Here is a 19,858-nt window from a genome sequence, read left to right on the forward strand (position 1 = left end):
TAACACTGAATGTATTGGGGTCGCTAGAGATTTTCATTGTATAATATATCCAACCATTATCCATTGTTTTAAATATATCCATTGTATTTATACCAACATTGAATGTATTTTGTGTTTTTCACGGTATAATATATGTTCATAATTTGTGGCATACTTAAGTCTATATTTCATCCTTTACAAATGTATAATAACAGATTTAACTGTCTGCATCAATTTATTTGCTGCATAAGGATCACAGGTGTCATGACAATTTTAAATGTACATTTGTGTTACCAACACTGAATGTATTTTATATTTTTATTATATAGTATTGTATAGTATCTACTGTATCGTATTGTGTTGTGGTATTGTTTAGTATTGTACAGTATCTTATATCAGTTGGCTTTATACAGGTTAAATATGTTAATTTTTATTCATTATAATCGTTTAATTAGCTTTTGTATTGTATTGTATTGTAGTTTTGTATAGTATTGTATGGTATCTTATATTAGTTATCTTTTATGCAGGTAACTGCATCAATTTATTTGCTGCATTAGGATCACTGGTGTCATGACAATTTTAAATGTATTTTTGTGTCACCAACACTGAATGTATTTTGTATTTTCATCACTAGTGTCATGACAATTTTAAATGTATTTTTGTGTCACCAACACTGAATGTATTTTGTATTTTCATTGTATAGTATTGTATAGCATCTACTGTATCGTATTGTATTGTGGTATTGTATAGTATTGTATAGTATCTTATATCAGTTGGCTTTTAGTACAGGTTAAATATGTTAATTTTTTTTTTGTATTGTATTGTATTGTAATATTGTATAGTATTGTATGGTAGCTTATATTCGTTAACTTTTATGCAGGCTAAATATGTTATTTTTATTCCTCATAATCGTATAATTAGCCTTATTGCATGTTTTTCCCACAATACCACGTGATCAATTGTATTGTACCGCTATTGCATTCAGTTACTAAGTTTGGTACGAATCCTGTACCATAATTGGTAGTAACCAATGTATCGACCTTTGTATATCTTAAACACAGTTGCATGCTAAATATATTTTGTATAACATATTCCTTTTTCCTAACTATTGTTGTACTATAGGGATTGAATGCGTACCGAGATCAAATTATATTGTACGCTACCTACTTCTTCTGTATCACATCACTACCTGCGGTATTGTAACATGACTTTGTCATAGCGAATATCTAGTTTATTACACTGACTTTCAATATGTTGCTTTGTCAAATATATGTACTTGGCTATGCAACGTATCCCGATCCAGTTGTTAGTCTTCTGAATTAAGTCGAATTCTGAATGCTTTACGCATTTCCCATGTATCAGTACTTCCAGTCACACAGTGATGGATATTGTATTATTTTATTTTTATTTCTTTTGGTATATCCTCTGTGTATTGCTGTAATCATTTACATTCATTATTTCACTATGTTCTCTATTTTTATGTTATATTGTCATTAAGTCTAATTCTACTGTCTATATTTTACTCATTGTATATTATTGGGCTGCTGAACATCAGACTGCACTTTAGCTTATGTATATTTTATATTTGTGTGTATTACACCTTTGTAAAATTTTTGCTTATTGTCAAAACTCGCCCTTTTTGGCCCTGCACGCTTTTGTTATTTTATTTAATAAATGTGGGGCCTGGGCGGTTGTTGGGACTGTCTTTCGTGGGCATTTGGTCTGTTGGACTGCCCCCGGGTTGAATTTGGCTTTGGGTTTGGGAGCCCCGTGCGTGGCGTCTTGTGATTCCTCTTTAGGCTCTAGATATAGGTGGACGTGGTGCTATACCGATTAACCTTTTGGTAAAGGGACAGTGCCCACGTCCTCCGTTGCTTATCGCTTATAACCTCCCATATAAACTGGATTTTGAGACTTTTGGTAATGTTATAATCGGGTACATAACACTGAAAATCAGTGTCGATATATAGAAAGAGGAGGAATTCGTGCAATAGGAAAAAAGAAAATTGAATACAGACAAGTGTAGATAATAGAGAAAATAAACAATTTCGATTAAGTGTGATTTAAGATTGATTTAATGCAATTTTTATATTACATTACAAGAACATTATTTTTTTCTCATGAGTAAAATTTTATGCGTTAGATTACAAAGTAATTTTATATATTTGGAATTATTCAGCTCTTCAATTTATAACGTTTTGTTGCTATTTTTTAGATCACGGGAATTCAGCTATTATGCTCTGAAACGCTTTTGAGTCATAAAGTGAACGCAAATGCGCCGTGGAATTTAAAAAGTATTAAAAAGTATAAAACGGAATAAATATAGAAGTATTTAAAAAACTATGCGCGTCTTTCAAAGTTTTTTTTTTTTTTTTGGTGCTTTCAACCTTTTTTGGTGCTGGGACACACAAGGCAGCTTCAGAAAGCGAAACGGGCACCACATAACATTTTCCTCCCGGGTGATATTCCTGTCATTCCTTGGCGATATTATAACGTTACTAGTTAAAGTTAGCCGGTAAGAAAAAAACGCGCCTTCAAAAAGAGAAGATTGAAAAAATGGATCGAGATAGAAACAAAATATACATTTTCAGTTTCAGTTCCAGTTCCTACTAGAATTACAACAATTCAAGTTAATCCACTTGGCAAGAACCCGGATTTGGATTCAAATCCCGGACGAATCTCAAGTTCTTTCAAATTTCAGTTAGAAAATTCTAAATGTAAAACGTCGTTTTCTAAAAAAGAACTCATGTGCTGAAAAAGGCGTTAATTTCCAGCTCATAAATTTTTTCGTATTTAGCAAATCGTTGGCTTCGTGCTATGCTCCGTTGCAGAAAATGAACACTACGTATTAATATATATCTTCTATGAAACGCATTGCAACTAGAAGAAGATATTTAATCTGCACAGGAAATTATTATGAAAAGAGAACAAGAAGTATAGCGTGAAATGTATTTTTAATTAACTTTTTACGTGATGTTCTCCAAAAATGCTCTCTTGATATATTTTACCATAGCTGTCAACTTTGTGTAAGACAAGCGGAGATAAAAACTTCATTGCTTGTGCAAGCACGCAATTTTCTCGTCATGTCTTAGATTGCAATCTACTGTCATCAGGGCTTAGAGGTAAGCAGAAATTCATTTTAATAGAATAAGAAAAACTGTAGATCATAGATGAGAAACAGGCTGTGATATACTCGGTTGAATAATTACATGATTTTTCATTCGTGTTTGGTTTCCTGTAGCAATAATGCATAAATTATAAACTGTGCTTAGTTTTCTACTTTGAGTGAATTATGGGAATATTAAAATGTCTGCTGCTGGGTATAAAGAATAATGCAGACAGAATCGTTAAGGAAACTGATGTTTATAAAATGATGCATAAATCAAAACCTGTCGTAGCGTTTATCAGCCATCAAAGAAAACGTAGAATTACTGCTCTATTTACTGCGCGAACTTCCTCATTTATCGCAAAAATTCGCTGTTTAAACATTTCTTCTCTAGAAAAAATCAATATACAGTTTACATTTAAATGAAAGAACATTTAAAAAATGGAAACCGTTTTACTACTTCAGTTTGTAAAACTGTTGGAATGTTAAGAATTACAAATAAGTATACAAAACTAGGTATACACATCTGCGAACTATAAAATTATTATTTACTTACCCAAAATTACCAACGAATTACTCACGGTCTTTAATTTTTAATATATTAATAATGATATTTGCAGTATTTGGCCTATTTTATTGAATTTTTCATTGTGTATGTAAATGTGCTTTTGCATCGTAGGATGAGTCCATCAAAGGCCGAGCAGATAAGAGTTCTTTATTCTGGTAGTTTGACCAGCACTCTAATCTAATCTCGAACACCTCATTGTACTACCAACTTTCAAATGTCGTTCAAGCTTGAAGATGACAGCACAGGCTGACATTGAAGATTCTAAAAAACCGGGTCAACGACTGATATACACAGTAAATATATATACGTAACTGGTGAACCTATCGTACTGTACAAAGGTGTAAAATAATTTAATAAGTAACAGCGCACAAATCAAACAAGATGAAATAAAATAATATAAAATGCATAGTGTAAACTATTGATGTATTACGTGGCCTCAACTACGTTATAGGGTACTTTTTCCTTACTATTTGCATGCCTTTGTGGTGTAACGGTAACATACTCGGCGTGCATTCGAGAGGTGCAGGCTCGAAACTCGGCGAGGGCATTGCTCATTTTTCGTGTTTTCTACTTCAAGAAACCTAAACCTAAATGACTCTACATTGCCACCCAGATTAAAAGGTGGTAGATGATGATTCTTCATCACCAGAATTTCGCGACAGGGTTCCCTAATTCACTGTCGCCCTTTAAAAGGGGGAGTATATAATCAAAAAATAAGATTTATTAAGATTAAGAAAATAAATCATTTTCTTCCTCTTTTTCTGCATGCTTTCTTAGTGTAACGGTCAAACACTCGGCGTCTATTCGAGAGGTCCAGATTCGAAACTTGGCGAGGGCAATGTTCATTTTTCGTGTTTCCTACTTCAGAAAAACCTAATGATTTTACAAGGTAACAAAGCTTAAAAAATATATAGCGCAAAGTAAAAAGTAATAACAGTAATATGGTTTCGTTTATGTGATTACGGCAAAGTCTCGAACATTATCTGCCTAAATATAGGGATGCTTTCGTGAAGAACTTTCTAAGGAAACTGGCTTTTGTACACTTTAACACATGGAAAAACACGAAAACGCCCATGCAGCCAGTCCATTCGCGGGATTTAAAACTCGAACCGAACCAGTGTTCAGCGACTGAAACTGGTGGGCCAACAATAATTATGATACCAGTAACCGGAGCTGCATATTAAATTGTGAAGCAATTAGCAGTTGCATTCATATTATATTTGTTCGTATACAGTATACTGGAAGCGAGTTGTGAATCGTCGTATTATAAATTTCTGACTGATTGTGGAACTTAAGGTTAAATTTTTCAGTGCTGTTCATATTATTGCTTTCTTGCATGGGTTCCTAGATTTGGAGTGATTGACGACACTTGATGAAGATGAAAATACAGTTTATTAGCTAGTATTACTCAGGGCAGCTCCAAAAGCCCATTTACAGTCGTCGAAAAACTACGAAAAGCACGCTGAAAAGATCAGCGATACAACTTTCAAGCAATCCGGCTATAACGGTTTAGACGGCTTCACGGCAAAGCACCATAGTACAGCTGCCGACTCGGTTCTGTCGTCTCAGAACTCTACGTACTCTCGAGACACTCGACGATAAGCACTACAGTACAGCTCCCGACTCGGTTCGGTCACTCTCGGAGCTCAACACACTCAAGATAAAGCTCGACGAGACACTAACTCGCGAACAACTCAATAGACTGCTCCACACTTTCCCTCACTTTCACTAGACTGATTAACTGACTCTACTCCGCGTGCAGGAAGGGTTTATATAGCTTTTGAGCTGCCTTCGAGAACATTCTGGTCCAAACCGGTAAGATTTCGTTCTAGAAGGTTCTCCATCCGTCCAGGCATATCGCCAATTTTGTCACCAAATGGGCAATTTCGTGACAAATCAAGCAACTCTATCTTCCCTTGCTATTTTCTGGCAACCCTAAGCCCGCCTTGCGGTGAATTATCTTACCGTGGCTGGATATTTCGTAACAATATGATTTGTAAAGTGTGTGAGAACATACCTGATGATATTAAAACCTACTTGAGACTCGCGGGATTTTATGAAAATTAAGATCTCTTGAAGATAAAATGTACTCGCAAATGATATTTAAATGAATTTTGGCAACATTTACGCAAAGCATAATAAAGCAAATTCTAAAAGTTGAAAGATCCTTTAAGAACCTATGATAGTATTCAAGGTGCTGTTAAAGAAACTGATGCTGACTTTAAGCTGAAAGTTACAGAAAGGTAAAAGAAGGGAAAGCCAAGGAAACGGGACAGGAATAAGTTTGAGGATGCAGAAATCTCAACTAGTAAATAAAACTGCGCACTAAGAAACCAGCGTTCTGGGGTTATACTGTTTGAATATACTAAGATATACTCTTACCTTTCTTGATAAAATACAAGGTATTGAAAACATAATTTTGGAACAAGCAAAACGTAAAAAATAGCAAAAGAAATAAAGGGAGAAAAATAAAAAAAACAGTATTTACCAGATTTATATTCATATATAAATAAGACTTTGGTATGATTAAGGGTTTTTACTCTATTTCTAAGTATATATATACTTAGAAGTATATATATATATATATATATATATATATATATATACTTAGAAATAAAGTGACCTTTATGAAATAAAATGACAAAATTCAATATATATATTGAACTGCGTCATATATCGAATATCCGAGTTCATACTCTGAAATTTGACATAGACGACTGTAATAGTTTTGAGACGTTTTGCAGTTGGCAAAAGGACAGCAGCCTTTTTCTGTCTCTATCACTTTTCGATATTAGAACTCTTTCAGCAAATGAAATGATAATTTCTGGTTTGTAACTTGAGTAGATTTGTTATAAAATAATAAATAAAGGCTGTATGTCATGCAAACAAAGCAAAATATTTAGTATTTGTAATTTTTCACAGTTTTGTGTTAGTCAAATAACTTTTATTTTTAGACACATATGGGCGCTCAGAATGCAAAGCGTAAAGTTGTGCATAACATCGCCATTCTATTAAATTACAAATGGCGGCACGTCCACAGCAAATGAGCTCATTTGGGCTGCAATTAGAGCAGGATAGATATTCATTTTATTCAAGGTTTAAAATGCACTCTAGCATCCTTGATCACGGTTCTTGATCATGTTAATGGTCGCTGTACGCGAGGTAATTTACACTTAGTTGAAACTCAAGTCAAAATTTTGCTATGACAGTCATGAACACTGGAAGACAAATCGGTCTTGCATACGGAATAAGCAAGTTCTACGGCATATTATAAATCCTTATGCATCCTTTTAAAAACCATTAAAATTGCGCATCAAACGTAATAAGCATGCGTTACTGATTTAATTTCTCTTATATTTACTAATGAACATCGTTTACGGGCGTTGATCTCTCACGATTCAAAATTACATGCGGTTCTCTATCGACGAAATCGTTAATTACGAAAAGATAGGGTTCGTAAATATTCTTGATGATAAATTTAATGTGCAGAAGTTATACTTTTTGACAATATCCGAGCATCTATTTTCGTCATTTTCATTAGATGTTCAGTTGGTCGAAATATATGTCTGCTTAAGAATTTTGCGCCTGCCTCACAGCGTCTGTACGATAATAAAAAATCTCATGAGGACATCACATGACTTCCTTGCACGAAATATTTAAATTACAAGCATTTTTTGCTGCATTTCATTTCGCCTTATTTCCACAAATTTCATTAGAGTTAGATTTCTTATTCAATCAATGCAATTCTCACTTCGCGGTAACACAAAAATACATAAAAACTCAAAATATTTTCATTAAAAATTTAAAAATATAAGTAAAAATAAAACACCAACTACATTTAAAAGAATTAAAAAATTCATTTTTACAATTCAAATTAGAGTTTCTACGCAAAAACAGGTAATTTAGCCAGGGGGCAACAAGACAAGTGTTTTGATGCACAAAACTGAAAGTTTACTTTTGGTCACACTCTGCAAAAAGACATTTTGAAGGTGCAGAAACTGACTGAGTTCACTACTCTACTAAGTTTCAAATGTAAACAAATATGGCTGCTATGGTAAACAAAAATTATGCTTAGCAGCACTTAAACAACTTTTAATTTTTGATATTTCTACAACTATTGCACGCAGAGTAACTAAAGGCATAAAAACCCTTAACCGGAAGATAAGAATAACATAATTCAATCATTTTAAAGCAAAAAATACACACACACATATATATATATATATATATATATATATATATATACGGAGTTCGTACAGGGTTCGTGTAGAGTCGAACATACAGATGTCAGGCAAAACCATTGGTAAATTGCTTTTAATACAAGTCAAAATAAATATTTTTGTTGAAATATGATACCAGGAATTTTTCGTGATTAGAATACTTCTTTGAGATATTAACTATTTTTTTTCGAATCACTTTTTGTAATATTATACGTCATTAGTTTCCTAATTAATTAATACTTATAAGGATCTTCTCACTTATTTAACAAAATGAGCTCAATGAGGCTGTCAGGCGACTTGTCGCCCCTTCTGTGGAAACAACCTACGGACTAAGATGAAGGTTTAAACAAAACACTTTTTATAAAACATAACAAATGCACGACTTGTGCTTCCAATTTGATCTCTGCAGCGCGCTAGTACTCAGATAAGATGAAACTTGAGATAAAATTGAATAGTAATATTACTTAATAATAGTAATGTGGCATCGTTCATTACAATCGGATGACGCGAAAATGTGTGAGAATAAATCTTTTACTTTTCCGATGATAGAATCAGACGATTCCGCCATTAAGACGATGATACGACTGAAAAATGTTTACATGTAAAAGGCGGTCGATTCGGTACTACTTACTTAGATTTTTTTTATTTGACCTGAACAGTAAGCCCGAATGTGGTTATTTCTACATATTATAAGGTATTTTCTCCCTCCTTTCTGAATGCCTTTGTGGTGTAATTGGAAGCATACTCGGCACGTATTCGACAGGTCCAGGTTCGAGTCCCGGCGAGAGCATTGCACCTATTTCACACCTATTCTCATCTGCCTGAAATAAAAATAATGACTCTGCACTTCTGCCCTAACTAAAAGTTGGTGGTTAATGATTCTTCACCTCCAGAATTTGGCGATAGGGTTCCCTAACCTCCATTCGCTGTTTAAAAGGGGGAGTATATTTTCTCCCACCTTCCTGCATGATTTCGTGGTGTAACGGTAGAACACTTGGCGCGAATTTGAGAGGTATAATTTCGAGTCTCGGCGAGTACATTGCTTATTTTTCGTGTTTCCTATTTATGACTCTGCAATATTATCCTACTTATTAATTTCCTACTTATAATTCTACAATATTGTCCTACTTAATATTTTCCTATTTATGACTCTAAAATATTATCCTACTTATGACTCTACAGCATTATCCTACTTATTAATTTCCTACTAATGACTTTATAATATTGTCCTACTTAATAATTTCCTATTTATGACTCTACAGTACTATCCTACTTATTAATTTCCTACTGATGACTCTACAATATACCCTAATGACTCTACAATATACCCTAATGGCTCTACAATATTATCTTAACTAAATTTAAACTGATCACCAAAAATCGGGCAATTTCTGGAATCAAGAGTTGCTGACGTCCTGACGATTCAGGATCTTGGACTTTGTACTGTATAGCAGTCTTTTCTTCTCAAGTAAACAAGAGAACTAAATAAATATGAGTTCATATTCACTACCAATGTCAATTTCTCAGTTTCTTGATTAACTATAAGATCTGTAGCTCTGAGAAGTACGAATTAAAATTACTTTCTATTAGAACGCCCTCCACGAAGTCAGTCCTCTTAGAGTAGATAATATTTCAAGTCTTACTAAACTCATGGAGAAAGCTAATACTGTGAAATTAATTTTCCTCGGCAATACTTATGCATTTTCTATAAGTCTGTCTCTCATTAAATATTATTATATTATTTTCAATTGTTTTATGATATAATGTTCATACGTTATTTTACCTGAACAACTTTACTCAACAAACACTATTAATACTGATGTTCTCATTTAAAACGCTGCTAAATTTTTAGAAATTTCTGGAAAGAGATTCAGCGCTTGCAGTTCTAAGAGCCTTAGGGAGATCTTAACCGCATTTCTATTACCTGCTGAGTCTTTCACCTCACTGCCATTCACGCAATGAATTAATTTCAGCTGAATGTGAAGCCATCCCAAGCTTGCATCAAGTCCGAAATCGCAGCAGACTGAAGAAAGGGGCGGGTACTCAAATAAATGCCTTGAGTCTGAACGGCACAATCCCTCCCTGATGAATGACCGCACCTCTAGGCTAAGTTGTGCAAACAAAAGTAGCGAGCTCCGCTGACGATAGGTATCATTGTTGTCTCTCAATAGGGGGACAGGATTATACTCCGCAAATGAGACTAGGGTATTTCAACAAAATTCGTCACGATGATTAATGAAAATAATTAAAGATCTCGCGCCACTCTTTTCTAATTACAGGAAAAGTTCTGTTCCAGGAAAAGTGATGAATAATCTCATGTTAATGATGGTACATGTCACGACAGAGGAAATAATACCTTTCCTTTGGTGTAATTTTAGAGCTTTTGCTTTTAGTAGATGTTTAGCAGCCCCGAAAGAAAATGTGCACCTTTGGGAATATATTAAAGCGAGTTTAGCGTACACGATACAGTCACGAACTTTAGAACAGAAAGAAAATAAAATGTTTAGAACGGAAATATAAAATTTGCCTTAGCGAAAGGTTCAATTAATGCAGAAAACTTAATCATATGTTTGAAGAATAAAAATTCCTGCATTTCGAGGTATGAAATGATTGTAAAGTACGGTTGCGTCTGGAAAACTCTCTCTTGTCTTCATTCTAAATCACATGCGAAATGACAATCAGAAAGGCAGATATTTTTCATGTAATATAAAATTTTTTTACATGAACTTTAACATTCGATACATACTTATTATTAAAAACAGCGAATAAGGTAATGAGGATGTAGACTTCTCACGTTATTCGAATCAGAATTTGTGACTTTTTTACAATACGAAATTGAGTTGCTCGAAAACAATGCCTGTATACGGTCTTTATTCCACTGAATTTTGACCCTTGGACATGTATTTCTAAAATAAACATTTTTTAAATTAAGACCGAGAATTTTATAGAAACTATTCAAATTATGCAGAAATTATAATTATCAAAATACTAATTACGCTTATATAAATTAAATACAAAAGTTTTCACGTCTTTTCATATTCACAGGACCAGCTACAAACTTTACTTAAATGCTATTGTTTCATCCAATATAAACACATTAATCCCTGAACTAAGCAATTTTATTTTATAAATTATTTTCTCCTTCTTTCCAGCATGCCTTCGTAGTGTAATGGTTAGCGCACTCGACGCGTATTCGAGAGGTCCAGATTCGAGTCCAGGCGAAGACATTGCTCATTTTTCCTCTTTACTATTTAAACAAAAATCTGAAATCTTTCAGATTTTACATTATGGCCAAAAGGACATTTTTAACGCTCTGTGTGCTACCTTTATTTATTAAATATCACGTTATTCTCGCTTAAACTATAAAATTCAATCCAACGGCAATATCGCAAAACATTTAAAAGAGCATATCTTTAGAATTTCCGATACACAGTCTCGCGCACTGGAGATAACAATGCTTATTTTTTCCGCACAGTATTGCCATTGCTCGCTTTGAACTCGTTGAGTTTGTTAATCAAAAATTCTTTAAAGTGTTACAATATATGAAATCTATAATAAAACAAATTCCAAATTAGGGCTTCCAGATGACCACATTTGGTGGCAGATTACGTTATACAAAATTAGATGGCTCTTGTTACCGTTGCTTTATCACAATGCAAGAAACATACATGCAATTATGCAGATTCTTCATTATTTCATTTCTTTAAATATAACACAGAGTGATAATATTTACTGGCAACAATTTGAAAAGAGAATCAACGTTTATAGTGAATCGACGCAAAATGGCAAAACGAAATTAATATTCCTTCTAAGCAAATTGCCCCCTTGGACTAATAATTCTACAGAGGAGCCCGAACTAAAAGGTGGTGGATGAAGATTGTTTACCAACAGGATTTGGCAATTGGGTCCCCTAATCCCCAGTAGCCTTTAAAAATGGGAATATATAACGTATTTTCTCCCACCTTCCAGCATACCTTTGTAGTGTGACGGTAAGCGCACTTGGCGCGTTTTCGAAAGTTCCAGATTCGAGTCCTGGAGAGGGCATTGCTCATTTGTCACGTCTCCTGTGTCAAACTAACCTAATGACACTACAATGGAGCCCGAACTAAAAAGTGGTGGATGATGATACTTGACCCCTAGGGATTTGGCAACTCGGTCCGTTAATCACCGGTGGTCTCTCAAAAGAGGGAGTATAAATGGTATTTTCTCCCTCCTTTCTATCATGCCTTCGTGGTCTAACAGTTAGCACACTCGAAGCGTATTCGAGAGGTCCAGGTTCGAGTCCCGGCCTGGGCAATGCACATTTTTTATGTTTCCTGCTTCAAACGTCCTAATGACTCTACAAGTTGTTATCTAAATTTAACAGAAAACTTCTACTTTTTCAATTATAATAACTGCACCTTGAAATGTGGTGACTAAATGCATTTTCCAACAACTCCATGAATGTCGGAGGTTAAGTATTAACTAACTATTTTGTAATTACTAACTAAAATATCGGGGTTATTACATTAACTAGAATGCTTTGTCAAAACGGGCTAAAGTATAAAATGTAAGATTTCATAGTTACGAAATAATTAGTGTTGAAACTGCCATCTTATTTTTAAGACACTTTGGTAATTTCAAAACTGCGTCGAGAGAGAATATAATAAAACCTACGTCGTCCTTGAATATCCTGCATAAAAGATAGTAATGATGTTTTTAATAAAAGTTTGTGTATATCACAGTTTACTTCAGAATTATTACCCCTGAATATTTACTTAGCTAAAAACCATAATCAACTACTAGATAATCGCACTGTTATTGAACTGAGATATTACATTACGGAGTTATAACCGACTTTAAATTGATCCAGCGTTGGTAAAAATAGAAAATTATGTCTCCCACAAAATTCCTTATATCTTGAAATTTTAAATTAGATATAGTTATTTTATCATGAGAGAGAATAATGAAAATATTTAAAAAGTCGCCATGAAATGTCAATTCAACGTGAATTAAAATCATAACATTTTAATGTAGATGATCCTATGCTGTATTCGCAAGTTTATATGCATTAAACATTAGCAATGATACGAAGTTCATATAAAAAGAAATTTAAAATTTAAATGAGAAATATAGCAATAATTTTTTTAAATGATTCTGAATGTTCTATTAGATCATGATACACATGTTTCAGTTCCGTTAAGTTTTCATATTTATATTAAAAAAATATACATTTTTGCGTTAAATCAAATGAGTATCGACAAAATTAATTTTAAATTTTACCGATTTTAATAGGTTAATATTTAGAGCTGACAACATATAAATATATATTTGACAAAAAGATGGCTCTCGAAACCTAAAGATAATGAGCATTGCTAGAATCTTCTAGATAATTCATGTAATCATAAATTCAATTTACCCACATTAGATTATAAGGTATTTTCCCCCTCCTTTCTACTTGCTTTCGTTCGACGCGTATTCCAGAGGTTCAGGTTCGAGTCCCTGCAAGGGCAATGCACATTTTTCACGAATTCAAAAAATTTTTTCATGGATTCAAGCAATGGAATATTTTAATGCAACCAAAATGTCAGTAATATAATTTCCGACCTTTTCGAAAATTATGATAAATTAATTAGAATTCTTCTTAAACGCACGTTGAAAGTAAAATTTGAAATAAAAAAATTAAATTTGAACTTTAAATACGGTTTAGGTATTTTATAGGAAACAAGGAATAGTAAATAAAAATGAAAATCTGAAGTTTAGAAAAGTCTAATCGATTTCCAAGTCTTTCTTTATATTCACATTATATTTTTCATTAACCTAAGTGCTACTGTTGTTTTCAGTTACAATAATAAATTTATAAATCAAAATCAGAAATACGACAGCGCACTAGTGGTAACAAATAATTCATACTATTTAATTCATTTTTGATATTTTATGCTCATTGTTCATTGTAATTGAACGAATCATTTAAAAATATATTTTCCCCGTACTTTTCAATAACATTTTACGACAAGTGTAACTAAACGCAATGGTAAATAATAAAATGCCTTTCCCTATAATTTATCCAATAATATATCAATTGTATAGTAACTTATAACATAAGAATTGTAGAACTTCTAATTCCACTTCTTTTTACTTCTCTAGTACACAATTACCAGCATCCAAAATAAAATCTAACAGTTGTAGAACAATTAGGATTTTTGGATGCTGGAAACAAGAAAAAAGTACTGTCCCCTCGTCGGGCTCGAAACCTGCTTCCAGTTACATTACGAAGGCATGCGGGAACAAGGAGAAACTACCTTACATATTTCTCCTTTTAAAGCGCGACTGAGGATTAGGAGATCCAGTAGCCAAATTATCCTGTGAAAAATTATCATCCCTTACCTTTTAGTTCCGGCGCTACTTATAGAGACATTAAGTTTTTTTTTAATGCTTGCGAAGTGAAAAGTGTGCTATGCCTTCGCCGGGACTCGAATTTGGACCTCTCTACTACGCGCCGAGTTTGCTGCCGTAACACCACGAAGGCATGCTGGAAGGAGGGAAAAAATATGCAGTCATAAGACCGTCGTTGAGACATTAGGTAGACTGGGCTTCTCCCGATACTGGTGACTTTATATACCCCCCCTTTTTTAAACAGCGACTGGAATTAGGGAACCCAATCGCAAAATCTTGGTGGTCATGAATTACTGTTCAGCATCTTTTAGTTCGGGCGCACTTTTAGAGTCAATGGGTCAGTTTGAAGCAAGGGACGTTAAAAATGGGTAACCCCCTCAACGAAACTGGACCTCTCGAATACCTGTCGAGGTGCGACCATTACACCACGAAGGCATGCTGAAAGGAGGGAGAAAATGCCTTATATACTCCCTCTTTTATACTGCGACTGGGGATTAGGGGACTCAGTCGCCAAATCCTCGTGATCACGAATTATTGTTAAGCACCTTTTATTTCGGACGCCCTTTGTAGATTCATTAGGTTAGTTTGAAGCAGGAGACCTGAAACATGGGCGATGCCATCGCCAGGACTCGAACTTGGAACTCTTGAATAAGAGCCGAGTGTGCTAACGTTACACCACGAAAGCATGTTGGAAAGAGGGAGAAAATACTCCCCCTTTTCTAACAGCGACTGGGACAGCCCGTTCGTCTGGACTTGAACTGAAGTCGGGACTATCACTGTTCAGCGATTTTACCTCTAGGCCAATGGAGGACCTTTAAATCTTACGAAACTGACTTGTAGAAACATTTAGTAGGAGAAAGAGTAAAAAAAAAAAAAAAAGCATGCAGCCGTTTCTTTTGAGAGACAGGAAAGCAATCCTTAACAGGATTTTCATTCTTATTTTTTTAGTTGTAGTAAATCGGCTGTTTCTGACTTACATAGTAAAGATAAGTAAACAAAATATTGGGTTGGGAAGAAAGTAACTTCAGTTTGCACTAATAGATAAAATTATGTTTTTTTTTTTTCATTCTTCTGTCAATCTTACATTCTTTTTCTTCTTGAAATGAGGCAGCTGACTATTTTATGTCGCTGTAGAAATGGAATTCCATGTATTTTTGTTTACAACTATTAATTTACGGTCACTTTTCACGTGGAGTGCAAAAATAAACATTTTCGACATATTTTACGTTTTTATTTTCATAAAAGTATAAAAATCTCTTGAGGCTTCCAATAAAATATGTGAATTTTGAACCCAGGTTGATTGCTTAAAAGGACGCATGTGTCAGAATTGGTTTAAAAAATTTCGGTCTGGCCAACGTTCTGGCTGACCTTCCGAACTTGATGATGAAATGATTAAAGCCATTATTGAAGCGAATCGCCATATAACTGTGCGAGAACTTGCGAAACGATTAAACATATGACGCGCAAATATTGAAAATTGCATAAGATGTCTTGAGTTCGTTAAGAAGTTCGCTATATGGGTTCCGTATAAATTTAAAGAAATTCACTTAAGACAACAATTCAATATTTGCGATACGCATTTCAAACGTAATGAAGTTGACCCTTTTTTAAAAAGAATAATGACTGTTGATGCAAAATGGATCGTCTACGATAACATTAAACGAATAAGATCAGGCTGCCAATTCAGTCGGATAACAAAGTTGTTGTGTCGTTTGAGCTGCTTCCAAGCAACCAAACGAGCAACATGTTTTCTGCTATTACAAGTTAGGCAACAGGATCAAAGGAAAAGGCCAGAATTGGCAAAGGAATCACTCTCCACTACGACAATTCGAGGCATCACACATCTTTAACACGTAAGAAATTATTGGAGATTTTTGGGAAGTGATGTCGCATCCTCTATAAAGCCCCGAACTTGCACTATCGGATTATCACATAACTCGGAAATTATGATTGCACAGTAGAACAACGCCACAAAAGACCCCGTACTATTCACCACAATAGTCGGTGGTAATTGTAGATATATTTTCGTTCTTTATTTATTTAGCCAAGTTTTATTTTATTATTATTATTACTTTTCATCTTACTGCATTACTTTACAAAGCGCTATGGACTTTGTCGCTGCCAAAGCAGGTATAGACTTTGGTATGTATATAGTTGTATTCTTGTGAACCGTTTTCTACTGTGACAAACTATGCTATTTCATCATATTTATTTATTTATCATCAGATGAGCAGCTGCACCGCCTTTAAGACATTCAGCTTTTACGCTCGACCGATGGAATCATCTACCAACTGTGTTGTTAAATTTCATCATATAATGATTTGCCAATAATTCCTTATCTAAAGAATAATATGATTTTTTTTTCAAAAATGCCACACAATGCAACCTACAAGAGATGACGCCACCGGAGCACCTGCATACTAAGTAGCTTTTCATTTTCAAAATTACATGGAGCCACATGAGCACCTTCGTATCTTCTAAGTTTATTTATCTCTCAACAGATGGCGGCACTGGAGCCTCCATTTAAAATCTCTGAATTCTAACACAGTATGTGTACAAGTACTTTCCATTCTAGTGGCTTCAACTTCCTTAATCCTCAAGGAAGTTGATCAGAAGTATCAAGATTCAGAAAAGTCAAGAGTAATATATTGGTAAATGCAGCAATAGGCCGATTGCCTCTTACCCGAAGTTAAGACATAAGACATGAGACATAAATTGGATTATCACATATTTCAAAAATTAAAAATTCTTAAATGGTAAACATTTCAGTGGTCACGATGACCTCAAATCGCACTTGGTTGATTTTTCCCCATGATAAAGACCAGAAGTTCTACGAGTGCGGAATCATGAAGTTAATATAAAGATGGCAAATAGTCGTCGCACAGAACAGAAGATGTTTGACTGATTAAAGTTCATTTTCTGTATAGAAAAAATATTGAGCTTTCTTCCACGCTAAAAAACAGAAATTATCTTACCAGCCCGACATCAGAGAAGAAAATGATATATTGGTAATGATATATTGGTAGTAATATCCTTAAATATGCTCTGATACGTTTCTAAATGAGGTTAGGTTAGATAATCATATTTTAGGCCTTGGAATCCTATAATGGAGTATTACATGTAAGCACGACTGTAAATTGTTTATTGTTATTAGACAAAATATCTATTGAGAAATAGCAACAGCTAATTGCTGGACGTCATTCTATATAATTTTTAAAAGATATTCAGATGATGTACGTTTGAAATGTTTAATGGTACGATGCAGTAAGTACGTTTGTTATGTTATGTACGTTTACGAATACGTTATGTGTAAGTTATTAAGATTTATCTTTAAGTAAATGTTTGTCTTTAGTTTTTTTTTATCATTTTGGAAAGAGAGTTTATTTTTTTTTCATTTCTTTAAATTTTTAAGTATATTTAGAACGTCAAACAAACTTATAAAATACCAATAACTGTGTTCTACTAATTTGTCTAATTGGAAGTTAATAATAATAGCATATATATATAATTTGTATTTTAATGAGTACGAAAATGTCTATTTTCGGTAAGGCAAAGAAATGCGATTTAAGAATATTAGCTGAAGAATTAGGAGAAGATGTAAATGAGAGTCATAAAATGAGCGATTTGAAAAAAGATAATTTTGGGTAGCAAAGAGTACAATGAAGAATGCGCCAAAGAATGGTTAAATATTATAATAAATGAAAGAAAAGAAAAAGAAGAAATTGAAGAACGAAAACGTCAAGAAGAAATTGAAGAACGTAGACGAAAAGAAGAAATTAAAAAACGAAAATGTCAAGACGAAGAACGTAGGCGAAAAAAAGAATATGAGGAACGAAAACTATGGCATGAAATGGAATTTGAACTGCAAAAACTACGTATTGAAGCAGAAAGTAGATCTACAAATTCTGGCACCAATGAAAATGCCAGTGGTACGCACATGAATCCAAAGTTAGAGCTTCATCGTTTGATGCAAAAATTTAAACCTGACGAGAATGATATCAGTTTATATTTAATCATGTTTGAACGTTTGGCTAAACAAGTTGAAATACCAGAAAATACATGGGTTACTCATTTGTTTGGCTTATTGCCGTATGATATTGCTCAGTTAATCGCCAGAGAACCCGATGAGATTGCAAACGATTATAAAGAAGTTAAAAGGAATTATTAAAACGGTATAAGATGACACATGAAAAATTTCGCCAAAATTTTTTTAAGTACAATAAGAGGGTAGGAAACACATGGAAGAATTTTGCGTATGAGTTAAGAAACTTTTTAATGAATGGATAAGCGGAATTAAAGTAGATACTTTTGAGAAACTTAGCGACCTTATTGTAGCGGATCAGATAAAGCGTAAAGTGTCTCCAGAAGTAAAAGATCATTTTATTGACATCTGGTCTGAGTTGATTTCATCAATTGATTTTGTTGAAAAAAAAACTAGATGATTATGATATCTTGAAGTCAACTTTTAACAATAAACAACCGCGTAAAGAAGGGTCTTACGACAAACGAAACTCCTTTAAAGATGGTCCAGTTGCTACATTCAACGAAAAGAAAAAACTCTACGGTATAACACATAATGAAAAAGGTGAACCAAAATGCTTCAACTGTAATAATTGTGGACACATCTCAAGGGACTGGCCGCTGCCTAAACCAGTATTAACATGCCGAAAATGTAATAAAACAGGTCATAAAGCTAAAAATTGTGTTATTAAAGCTGAAAATAATCATTCAAATGATAAAAATTATTCTGTTGAGCCAGTTGGCGAAAATTTAGAAGAGAGCAATTCATATTTGAAGAAAGCAAAACTGAATAATTCTGAAGATGTACAGGCTTTAACTGATACGGGGAGTCCTTGTTGTCTCTTAAGGACTTCAGTTGCTCAGAAACTTAAAGTGAAACCAGAACCTGCTATGAATGAATTGTACGGTTTTGGAAATCAAAGGGTGCCTGCAGTGACCTCTATAGGAATGATTATAGCCGATATTGAAGTTGATAATGTAAAAGGCCAAGGCATAAATATATACCTTGTATTTGATAATGCACAGCCAGTTGATCTAATCATCGGACGGACATGGCTTGATCTCCCTCACATCGCTTATGTCAGAATAGGAAAAAGATTTCACTTCGGGTATAGGGAAGATAAACTATTTAGTAACCTCCAAATTGATGAAAAATAAATCGAGTCTGCCTTAAAGCTCTTGAGGCAAAAGAATTAGAGAAAATTACAATCAGTCTTGTCAGTTCTCAAACAGATTCTGTAGATAATGGATTAATTATTGATAGAAAATCTTTCCGAAGGTATCGGCTGTTTATTAGAAATTAAAAATGGTGAAACTTGTATACCAGTGATTAACGTTGGTGATAGAAGTGTTAAGCTCCAAAAAGATCAATGCGTTGGGAGAGCAGAAGAAGTTGAACTTGTTTAAATACTGAACTTTCTGAATTGACCTCGAACTTAGAAAAAACGGAAAATATTAACAACATAAAAGTTCCTATAAGTTTAAGCCAAGTTAAAATTGGCTCGGATCTCGACGTTGATCACCAGCAAGAGTTATTGTGTCTTCTGAACGAATACAGAGATTGCTTTGCATTAAATATTTCAGAACTAG

The sequence above is a fragment of the Stegodyphus dumicola genome, chromosome 5 (genome assembly GCF_044657685.1).
Source record: "Stegodyphus dumicola isolate Sdum_Otavi_A_Nest chromosome 5, ASM4465768v1".
In the NCBI taxonomy this organism is placed as follows: domain Eukaryota; kingdom Metazoa; phylum Arthropoda; class Arachnida; order Araneae; family Eresidae; genus Stegodyphus; species Stegodyphus dumicola.